We start from the raw sequence: 10,455 nt of genomic DNA, 5'->3' as shown, positions 1-10,455 counted from the left end.
CAAAGCAAGATTCAGATTCAAAAAAATGTTTTTTTGTGTTTTTCTTTTAATTAAAAAATAAATAAGTGAACATGTAAAGGAACTGATTATTGCATTGTCATATGCATGAAATAATTACAGATGCATATAAATGAATTTATTACATATATTAATGAATCAGCTGATTTTGTGCGTGAATTAATTAATCATGTTTCTCAACTGAGGAGCATCAAATTAATTACTAATATGTATTGATTAATGGTTACGGGCACTTTCATTCACTGATGAATAAATAGAAAAGAATAAGTGCGTGAGATACATGAGCTGTCCTAGGTAATTGAGGATAGAGACTGTTTTGTTTACAAATTACATATTTTTTTGAATTTTATTTATTTTTATCTTCAAGATGTGGGGCACAATCCAGGATTAGGTATACAAGTGGCCGTTGTACAGGTAAAGTTTGGGCCTCTCTTGGATCCCCACTTTGCCCAGGTTGAGATCAGGTACCCTTATTGATGTTATATGCCTCTCTCTCCCGTAGCAGTGTCCTGCTACTGCCGATCCCTTTTTTATAGTATTATGGTAAATATTCAGGGTCTGCTTATGAGTGAGAACATGTGGTACTCAGTTATTTGTTTTTGTGATAGCTCCCTGAGTATTATAGACTCTAGAGACATCCAAGTTGCGTAGTCTATATGTTTGTCCTTTTTATGGCTGCATAATATTCCACTGTGTATATGTCCCACAACACACATTACACATTTTAAACCAAATTTTTTTTTTTGAGTTGGAGTCTCTCTTCGTCGCCCAGGCTGGAGTGCAGTGGCATGCTCACAGCCACCCCAGCATCAACCTGCTGGGCTCAGACGATCATTCCGCCTCAGCCTTCTAAATAGCAGGAACTACCGGTGCACTCTACCACACCTAGCTAATTTTTTGATTTATTGTAGAGATAAGGTCTTACCAAGTTGCCCAGGCTGTTCTCAAACTGGTGGGCTCAGGCAATCCTCTCACCTTGGCCTGCCCAAAGTACTGGGATTATAGGTGTGAGCCACCGTGCCTGGCCCAGCAAAATGTTTCTTTTTTTTAATTAAAAATGCAATTTACTCAACTTTAAGAAAGTTAGAAAGGAGAGAAGAAAATAAGGAAGAAATTACTGAAAGGAAAAATACCAGTAAACCCAGTGTTTCAACTGCAGCAAACTTGGCATATTCTCTTTACATGTTTTTCATGTAGCTATTGTCTTGACTTCTCTTTTGTGTGTTTTCAAAATGACTGCATAGCATGCAGTATAATAGACAATCATAGTTCAGTTTTTTGAAATCCACCAGTCAAAGACCATGGCTGAGGGAAACAAAATGAGGTTTATTTAGCTTGCTGCCGCAAAGCAGAATGTTCATCAGAGTAGCTATGGAGGTCTCAGTAGGAGGACATGGGGCAAGGCTGATGAAGGGATGGTCTTACACAGGGTGATTTCAAGTGGGATTGAAGAGGAGAATGTCGTATCTGAATTGAATGCTATCAGAGATCAGGGGCAATTTAGGGATTGGCTATCTTGGCAATTATTCTGAAGGAGGTGGGAGGATCAAAGCAATGCTGCCTTGTCATTGGCAGATAATCAGAGGTTAGAAGGATGAGTACAAAATAGAAGGCTATTCAGTTGTTTTGTGGTTGTGCAGTACCTGTGTCTCTGTCTTGTTTCAGACATGGTGAAAGATACATCTTACCTGGTCGTGGCTGATACTTAGTGTGTGTTTATCACAGCCACCCTCTTACTGCCTGCTGTCAGGGTCAATTTTCACTTTCTGAAACTATTTACTTATTGATGGACATTTAATTTTTTCCACCTTTTAAATTCTGTGATGTAATATGCCGAACACCTTTGTAAATATAACCTTTAAAAAAATAAAATCCTAGAGATGGCGATTAGCATCAAACGCGTGGTCATTTTTTTTGTTGATCTCTTTAATTGCCAAATTGCCACATATCAGTTTGAATGATTATCAGTAATACATGATACATTGTCATTGTGAATTGCATATTCTAAAATTGTCTACTTAATAAACAAAAAGAGAATCTAATTTTTAGCTTGAGTTTCTATATTTATTTGTGAGGTTGAATTTTTTTTTCTAACATGTGTCTTTATGAATTGTGTTTGTTGTTTTTGAAGTATCTGTTCATGTTTTTGACAAGTAGTCATTTGAGTCCTTATGCTTCTTACTGAGTTTGTGTTAGCTCTTCAAGTAATAAGTTGAAAATACTTTTTACAATCTAGTCTAGAAAATACTTTTTAGCATCTTAACCTTTCATGTAGTTCCAGTTTTTCCCTTGGTACTTTCTGCCATGCCCTTCTTATTTTCATACCTCCTTCCAACTGCCCAAGCTTGATTCTACTAGTAAGTTTAATCTTCAGTCCATCTGAAATTATTTTCGAGCATGATGATAAACGTGGCTTTAAAATATTACTCTTATAGATATAATTATTTAATTCAATTTCTCAATAGCGATCTTGTTCATTTTCTTTTTCTGAGTAGCATATTTGGACAGACTTGAAGATGTTTGTAATGTTAAAAGTGAATATTTGCTACTTTTGGAAATTTTTTGTATTAGACAAATCTTAAATAAATAATTTCTTCTAGGCAAATTTGTTAGCTAATTGCCAGGCACAATGGTGTGTGCCTGCAGCCCCAGATACTCCAGAATCTGAGGCAAGAAGATCACTTGAGTGCACAAGTTCAAGACTACCTGGGCAACCCTGCCACTAAAAATAAATTAGTAAATGAAAAATTTTAAAAAATTACTAGATTAGATTTATTTTAAAAAGTCATCTATTGGTGAAAGTCACAACAACAGATATGATGAATGAGTAAGGAAAAAATTATGAGCAAATAGCAAAATGTTATGGCGATATATTAGCTGCAAGATTCTATGAATTAGTGCATTGAAATTTACAAAATGAGATAACTGTGTTTTGATTTATGTTGCTATATTTGTGGTAATTTGTCACTCGAGGATAATTATCTATTAGTTTTCTATTTTCCCTAATCATTTTGGTTGGAACTTTATTTGAATAATAAAGACAAAGATGTGTCAATAATGTCTGAACTGAATTTTTGTTTTATGTAATCCTGGTTTTAAGTGAGAGTGATAAAGTTCTAGAAATGAAGTTTATTCTCATACATACCCATTGGAGACAAAATCTATAGGAAATGAGAATTTCTGAATGTTAATATTTCAGTTCTATATTCCTTCCCAGCCTGACTTATAATTGTCTAGAAGACATTCCTAAAATGACTTAGAACATGTTCCTCTGTATCAGATATTTTGTACTAACTTTTATATCTGATTGTAGTTTTGAGGTAAAAAGGAAATGTACTCAATCATAAAATATATATTTAAAATTATGGATGTTTGATTTTAAATATTTCAATAATGTTTTGAGACATAGTAAATATTATTAAATTACATTAAACTAATTAATTTATTTATTTTGAGTTGGAGTCTCACTCTGTCGCCCAGGTCGGAGTGCAGTGGCACACTGCTCATGGCCACTGCAGACTCAACCTGCTGGGCTTAGGTGTTCCTTTAGCCTTATATCCTTCCAAGTAGCTGGAACTACAGGTGCATGCCACCAACCTGGCTATTTAAAAAAAAATTTATTGTGAAGATGAGATCTCACCAAGTTGCCCAGGCTGGTCTTGAACCTCTGGACTCAAGCAATCCTCTCACCTCGGCCTCCCAAAGTCTCTGGGATTACAGGCTTCAGCCACTGTTTCTGGCTGTAAATATTATTTTAAATACTGAAGCTGAATATCTTTAAATATCCATACCAACACACATGCATATTTTACAAGCATAAATGCAACCTCCTACATTAAGCTTATGTTGGGGTGTGTGTGTGTGTGTGTGTGTGTGTGTGTGTGTGTGTGTGTATTTAAAATCCATGATAATTGCAGAAATGGAAACAGTTGCTTTTCCTTTGATTTTGAAGGCTCAACTCCACCAGGATCCTCGGTTCTGCATATGACATACTTTCTTCATTTATGACAATCTCACAGCATCAACTGTGTCCTGCAGTACTTTCCCCGTAATTATTTTCCAGACTCCTCATATAATGCTTTTAATGCCACTATATGGAGACAGTTATAAATTAATTCATTTTCAGAGGCTTTTTAAGAAATGTGGATTTATTTTAGGTTGTAGTTAATTTTGCATCATTCCTTTTATCGGAGGATTAATACAGAGTTTTTAAACAATTATCGATAAGGGCTTCAGTGTTTCAATCTAGGAAAAAAAATTGCAGAGTAATGGTGAAGCGGTTTTCTTCTTTCTTTTATTTTTTTCTGGCTTGGGAGGAAAGCAATCACCGCTCCCTCTGCCATATGCTTCAACTTTCCTGACTGTTCTGCCACCATCTATTCCATTAACATTATGATTAATGAAAGCTCTCCAGAATTTCCAGCACCTTGAAAACTAGCCAATGCTTGCTCTTTGGAGGCTACATTGGAAATAAGTAACAATATAAACATAGTGACTGGGGCTTTTAAAATCTTAAAAGAAACCATCACGATCATCTTTTCACTACTACTGAAAGGAGAACAACAATTCACATTTCTGGCATTGCTAATGGCAACACAGCAACTGAAAGAAAGCATGAATTTCTGGGAGTAGCATTAGGATAGACTCCTGCTGAGCTCACCAGTTCCTTGCTCTGCACAGCTGCTTTCTCAGCTGGGGGTTTGAAATCAGCACAGTGAGAAGAGACAGAAATGACCATGATGCATCTTCCTCACTATGAGAGAAAGGTAATGTTCAATTAGCACGTCAGCCTTCTGCTTCCCAACGGACTTATTCCTGTCTTTTGTTTGTTTCTATATTTTGCTTTGGATCTTTTACTTTATTTTGGTTCTTTTTCATTTTATGGAGTTAAATGCCTAAACTAAAAATGTTTTTGTGCTTTCTCTGATGAGAGAAGGACACTATACTTCTCGTGGCTTCACTGAAATCAACAAAAGCAGTGTGTTTATTCATACTCGCAGGATATTCACATGGATCATGTCCCCCTAGGTAAGCTCACATGTAGCATAATAAAAATATCACAATTGAAAGAGCCTGTTTGAAACATGTTTCAATAAATGCAGTATCCTACTTGTTGAGAATTCACCTATTTGTCTTATCTGTTGCTCTGTTGTAAAATTTTACCATGGTGTTAATGATGGGCTCTACCTTAAGGCTGGTGTGAGAAGTAATAAAAAATAGTCAATTTCAATAAAAGACTGTCTTTAATTTTCTAGCAATAAAGAATCATATTATCTTCATTGTCGCTTGTTACAAATTTTACTTGGGTTGCATAGATAAAAATTAAAGAAACATGATTTTATAGAATCCTATTCTTAACATTATCTAATTCTACTTCTTAGAGAAAAATCCACTGGGGTTTACAATAGTATCCTTTCATCCTCTTTGGCATTACAGTTGACCCTTGAACAATGCATGGATTAGGGGCACAGACCCCAGGTGGTTGAAAATCTACGTATAACTTTTGACTCCTCCCAAACTTAACTACTAACAGTTAAGCTTACTGCTGACTGGAAGCCTTACCATTACCATAAACAGTCAATTGACACATATTTTGTGTGCTATATGTGTTATATATAGTATATTCTTATAAGTGAGCAAGCTAGATAAAAGAAAATGTTATTAAGAAAATTATAAGGGAGAAAAATATATTTGTTATTTATTAAATGGAAGGGGCTCATCACAAAGGTCTTCATCCTTTTTTTTTTATGTTGAGCAGGGTGAGGAGGAAGAGGAAGAGAAGGGGATGGTCTTGCTGTCTCAGAGGTGGCTAAGACAGAAAAAAATCCATCTATATGTTGACATGCACAGTTCAAACTCATGTTGTTCAAAGGTCAGCTGTAATTTATTTTGCTAGCCCAGAATGATATGAAAAAAGGGGGGGCTCCAAGGTGTGTGTGTGTGTGTGTGTGTGGGTGGGTGTGTGTGTGTGTGTGTGTGTATGCTTAACTCTGACTTGATATTATAAATTTCCTTTGAGATTTTAATTAGCCTTCTGCTTGGAAAGCCAATGCTTTTGAACTCTAGTAATGTTCTTAGGAGTGAAATTCAGGGGTTGAATCCTCATTGGAAACATGCCAGTTTAGTTTTATTTAAATGGTTTGAACTGAAATGTTGATTGCCTACACTTTAGCAGACACTCAACATAAAATCTGGTCAATGGTTCATTTTACAAACAGTTACTACATATTAGGTTCTAGGGTTGTCAATGAAGACAAAAGATAGGCATGTGGCTCTTACTCTCAAGATACCTATAGCTTAATCCTTTGGATGAGTAAGCTGTTTTCCAAAGAAGGCTGTGATATTTAACTCTTTTGTTGTCTATCACTTACTGCAGCAAGGTTTTGCAGAAGGTATTAAATTTCACTCAAAGCAAAATAATATTTTTCTAGTAGGCTACTGGTCTTCAATGGATTACATTTTTAGCTATTCAGTCCACAGCTGTTTATTGAATGACTGTTTTGTACCAGGCACTGTTGTGAATACTAGGGATACAGCAGAAAACAAGGCACACAGAGCCTCTGTCCTCACAGACCTTATATCCTAGCAGAGGTCCAGAGAGGAACAGGTAGCGTGCACTTTCACACTTGTTTTCAGTAGAATAAGGGGATGGAAGTGCTAGATACTGAAACTACTGACTTGATACTATGACAATTTGTACAGTCGACTTGGTTTTTGTATTGTATGGCACCAACACAAAGAAAGAGAAAGAGCCTCTACAAATATTTGTAAGCACTTTCAGAACACTCAAAGTGATTTTAAAGTCAAACAACAAAACATTTGTTATAATATATCCCGTCCAAATGCTGTGCTAAGAAGAATGTGCAAAAATTAATAACATTGTTCAATCAGCATAGTGATTGTAATTTTTGGACATTCAGAAGTGATTAAAGTTCCTTAGTAATAGTTTACCCTATGCTTTCCCTTGCCCTGCCAATTGGCAAATCATACAGGTTTTTTTTTTGTTGTTGTTGAGTTGGAGTCTCACTCTGTCACCCAGACTGGAGTGCAGTGGCCGCTCCTGGCCACCGCAGCCTCTACCTGCTGGGCTCCAGCGATCCTTCCGCCTCAGCCTTCCAAATAGCCAGAATTACAGGCATGCGCTACCACGCTCTGCTGATTTTTTGATTTATTGTAGAGATGAGATCTCACTGCCCAGGCGGGTCTCGAACCTGCGGGCTCAGGCAATCCACTCACCTCAGCCTCCCAAAGGCATGGGATTACAGGCTGAGCCACCAAGCTACACAGATTTTTAATGTCTCCTGAAATTGCTACACACTCTCTGTTGGTCTGCTTTGGTTACTAGTGATAATATCCACTGAGCATGCTTTAGATATTCCAACATGGAAATAATTTGGAAAACATTTATATGTGGTTTCACATCACTTATCTTCATTTTGAATAGTTCATTTTTCCTATTTTAAAATTGCAGTGGAATACAGTTTTCTTATTTTCTTTCTTAGTCTCATTTCTGGTTTCTTTTTTTTCTTTTCTATCTCTATCTATCTATCTATCTATCTATCTATCTATCTATCTATCTATCTATCTATCATTTATCTACCTACCTATCTTTCTCATCTTCTATTATCTATCTCTATCTGTGTCTGTCTCTCTATCCTCTATCATCTATCTCTATCTGTATGTCTATCTATCTATCTATCTAATGTATCTAATCCATCATCTACTATTTATCATCCATCCATCATGTATCTCTATCTTCCATATAATCTTTAGAACTCATACTCAGGTATTTTAAAACCATTTTTTCATTATCACCTCTGCCATAATAGCTGAAAACCAAAGTTCTCATGTCCAAATCTCCTTTGCAGTGAGAGCAGTCATATGCTTTAGATTTGGACATGGGCATAAACTTGCTAAGAGCGCTATGAAAGATTTTATCTGATATAACGGCATATCACAGGCTATTACCTGATCTAAAATCTGGCATAGCTTCTTTTCTCTTCTTTCTTGAAGGTGCACTGGAATGTGGAAAGCTGCTGCAGCTTGGTCTTATGACCATGAGGAGGCAAGCATGAGAAATTCCAAGAGAATTTCAGAAATGCCGAACCCAACATGGTCAAACCAGTGAACCAATGCTAGCTGCCTCCCTCAAGAATAGTTATGTCATAAAAATCATCCAATATTTATTAAGCCACTGTAAATGGTGTTTTCTGTTATTTTTAGTCTAAATCATTCCTAACTGATGCCACATACATGCATGCATAAACAATTTGTTAGAGGTTATAGGAAGTTGAGCATAAAGTTATAAAAAGAAAACACTTAACAGCAGAGGCAAAATGCAATTCTTGTCTTGAAGAAACTTATGGTGAACATTTTATATACTAAGTCAATAAAAATGAAAAATCTTTCTGATGTTAGTCCAAGGTCAGCAGCTAAGCTGATGGGTGTGTTTCTACTGCTTCTTGGTGTTTGCTTTGTCATATACAAGATGTGGGATTGCATTACTTCTCAGGTCCATTTCAGATCTAAATTCCGAAGTTTATTAGGATAATATGTGCATTAAATCCATGGATTCATAACACTACCTGTTGAAAGGTATTTTAACATTTGTATTTCATGGATATTTTGAATGTGAAAGAAGTCATTGTACACTTCCTGTTCATGGTTAGGATTCTGTACATTCTTCGTGAAAAAGCTAAGCTATGAAGTTGAGTCTTTTGAGGTGCCATTCTATAATTTAATTTATTTAGCACTTGAAATCTTATTTACTTATTTACCTACTGAAATTAGCTAACTACAACATCCTGCAAAACTTTCTTTCAAGAAAATTCTATACAATGTCACTAATTGTCTTCTTTTTTATGAGCATAAGATTCCATTAATAAGGAGGTATGCCTGATACACTAGGCTTTACAGTCCTTTTGTGATATGACTGTATAATTGTGTGAAACTGTCATAAATAATTTTTATCAATATCAAGAAAAATATTTTCAAATTGCTCTTGGGAAGCATATAGCACAACAAATAAAATATTATTATAATGTTTAAGAGAATATGAGCAAATGTGAATTAGTGGAAGTATTGATCATAAACAAAATTAATTATTGGTTTATTATATTTTTTGTCTCTTATTCCATATAGGTCTATTCTATTTTTCCATCTCATCTTGCACTATTAAGGGGCTATGTGTGCTGACCAAATGCTAGTTGCTCCAACCAAGTCTTTATAGGGGTCATGATATGTTAATACTAAATTCTGACTTATAGTGTGATTGATGTTGGAAATTGAGATGTACAAAGAAGTCATTACCGGATATAGAAAATAAATAAAACAAAAAGGAAATAATGAATCGTCAGCACAGAAATTTAACATGGAAAATAAAATAAAAATAAAAAATGAAAAAGAAGAAAGAATGGTGCGTGTATGTTTGTGTCCGTGTGTGTGCATACACATAGGCAGAGGTGGAGTAGTTAGGGAGGACAAAAGTGCCACATTGTAAAGGTTGTGTCCTTTTTATGTGATGAAGAAATTGTTGCTGAATAATTAGCATTCTTTTTGTTTTTCAGGATAACATGTCGTCCGTGAAATGGAGAGTCAATTCGGCACTTAAAAATGGGAGGTTCTTGCTTTCTTTGAAGCGACATAGCATTTCAGGGTGGTAGTTGAGTACAACACGAACAGAGATGCAAGTCTTCACATTCTGGAAGCAGTCATCTCTGTTGCCAAGGAAACAGCCTCACTCAGCAAGGGTCACCTTTGGAAACAATTGCAAGACTTCAAAGTCGATCAATACAGAAACACTAAGACCTGAACTCCCTAGCTAATGCTGTCTTCTATTTTAAATGTCATTTTTGATCAACACTTGCATATGTGATTACTACTTAGTGGACAGTAGCAAGGCAAAATTGAATGTGCAAAGAGTCAAAGTATTTTTCAAGCTCTGTGCCTGGAGGTCCGTGGTTTTTTGGGGATATTTTGAATGTGGGCTTGTGCAGGATCAGGAGTCTGGAGATGAACTGACATAAGTTTAGAAAGAGAAGCTCCATTTAAGACTTCATTTGAAGAAAAAAATTCCACTCATTTAAAGAATGAGGATTCCTTACTCATACAAGCATATTTCATTGTACTTTGTCTAAATTAGTGAGATTTTGAAATTTCAGTTTCTGAAAATGTCATATATGCAGATTTCATGTCAATAAATCATGATTTCATCCATGAATTCATTTATTCTTTCTTTTTTATCAAATATTTATGGTTTTATACTGTATTTCAGGTACTACTCTGGGGATGAGAAGTATATAGAACAATGTTAGAGCCAAGTTGGCTTCCTAACTGAATTCCACCACTGGGCAGACCTACCTCTGATCACGGTGGTGGTGCTGGATTAGAGAAGGCATTTGTAGTATACAGACCTCCCACTCAACCCAGCTTCTGCAG

General features: G+C 35.7%; 1 long non-coding RNA gene across 2 annotated transcripts; it reads left to right on the top strand.

The window, feature by feature from the left end:
* The first annotated feature begins 4,438 nt into the window (after positions 1 to 4,438).
* LOC103261304 lies at positions 4,439 to 10,237 on the top strand. Of its 2 annotated transcripts, XR_504347.1 has the most exons (3): positions 4,439 to 4,784; positions 4,955 to 5,046; positions 9,585 to 10,237. It is a non-coding gene; the product is annotated as an uncharacterized LOC103261304 (long non-coding RNA). The 2 variants fall into 2 exon arrangements; XR_504346.1 differs by having other exon boundaries at positions 4,439 to 5,046.
* The last annotated feature ends 218 nt before the right edge of the window (positions 10,238 to 10,455 follow it).

This window comes from Carlito syrichta, unplaced genomic scaffold, assembly GCF_000164805.1.
Source record: "Carlito syrichta isolate Samal-C Ts95f unplaced genomic scaffold, Tarsius_syrichta-2.0.1 Scaffold303656, whole genome shotgun sequence".
In the NCBI taxonomy this organism is placed as follows: Eukaryota; Metazoa; Chordata; class Mammalia; order Primates; family Tarsiidae; genus Carlito; species Carlito syrichta.
This window is presented reverse-complemented; position numbering and strand designations above follow the sequence as displayed.